The sequence below is a fragment of the Metarhizium robertsii genome (genome assembly GCF_000187425.2).
Source record: "Metarhizium robertsii ARSEF 23 chromosome Unknown MAA_Scf_50, whole genome shotgun sequence".
NCBI classification, from domain to species: domain Eukaryota; kingdom Fungi; phylum Ascomycota; class Sordariomycetes; order Hypocreales; family Clavicipitaceae; genus Metarhizium; species Metarhizium robertsii.
The window spans coordinates 1-1,150 of NW_011942194.1; positions in this window are offsets into that span (position 1 = coordinate 1).

A 1,150-nucleotide genomic window follows, 5' to 3' on the forward strand; every position below is an offset into this window, starting at 1 on the left:
ATTCTCCTTCGAATGAAGATTAGAGTAAATTACTTGTTTTAGTTTACTCTAACTTAGTAGTAGGGCTGTAAGCGCTCTTAGGAATGCCAGTTTGGTAGCCGTTCTTGAATCGGAAAAAGATGTCCTTGAAGTAGTAGCAGTAACTAGTACTAATATTCTTTCCTTACTTCTAAGTACTTTTCTTGCCCTAGTTATACTTATAAGTCTTGGCGGAAAGGTAGCTATAAGAAGAGCACTTATACTTTTATATATACAAGGAGTAGCAACGGTATTATTAGTACAGGGTTTGCGTCTTATTATGACGTTTGCCAATACTAGAGGTACTCTTTATTGTTTTAGCGGTAGTAGTTTAACCTATAGTTCGTAACAATCAAGGGAATTTGTTAGTATAAGGTCTATATTTTATTGTGATATTTCCTAACGCTAGAGGTACCCTTTGTCGTTTTAGCGGTAGTAGTTTAACCTGTGGTTCGTAACAATCAAGGGAATTCGTCGGTATAAGGTCTGCGTCTTGTTGTAACGTTTCCTAACACTAGAGGTACCCTTTGTCATTTTAGCGGTAGTGGTTTAACCTGTGGTTAGTAACGACCAAGGGAATTTATTGGTATAAGGTTTGCGTCTTATTATAATATTTCCTAATACTAGAGGTACCTTTCGTTATTTTAGCGGTGGTAGTTTAACCTGTGGTTGGCGACAATTAAGGGAATTCGTTGGTATAAGGTTTGCGTCTTCAAGGTTTGCGTTTTATTGTGAAGTTTGCTGATGCTGGAGGTACCCTTCGTCGTTTTGGCGGTGGTGGTTTAACTTATGGTTACTGCTAATTAAGGAAATTATTTTTGGATTATTGTAAGAGCGTTTATTATAGTTAATTGGAATACTTGTATTTATTTTCTCTAAGATATTTTATTTTACTTAAAGGAAATTCTGTCTTAGTTTATTATAGGAGTATTTAATATAGTTAACTTAAATACTTGTTTTTGTTTTCCCTAAGATATTTTATTTTAGTTAACTAAATCTATACCTTGGTTTACTAGAGGAGTATTTAATATAGTTAACTTGAATACTTATCTTTGTTTTCCCTAAGACGTTTTATTTTACTTAAACGAATTTATACCTTGGTTTACTAAAGGAGCATTTATTATAGCTAATT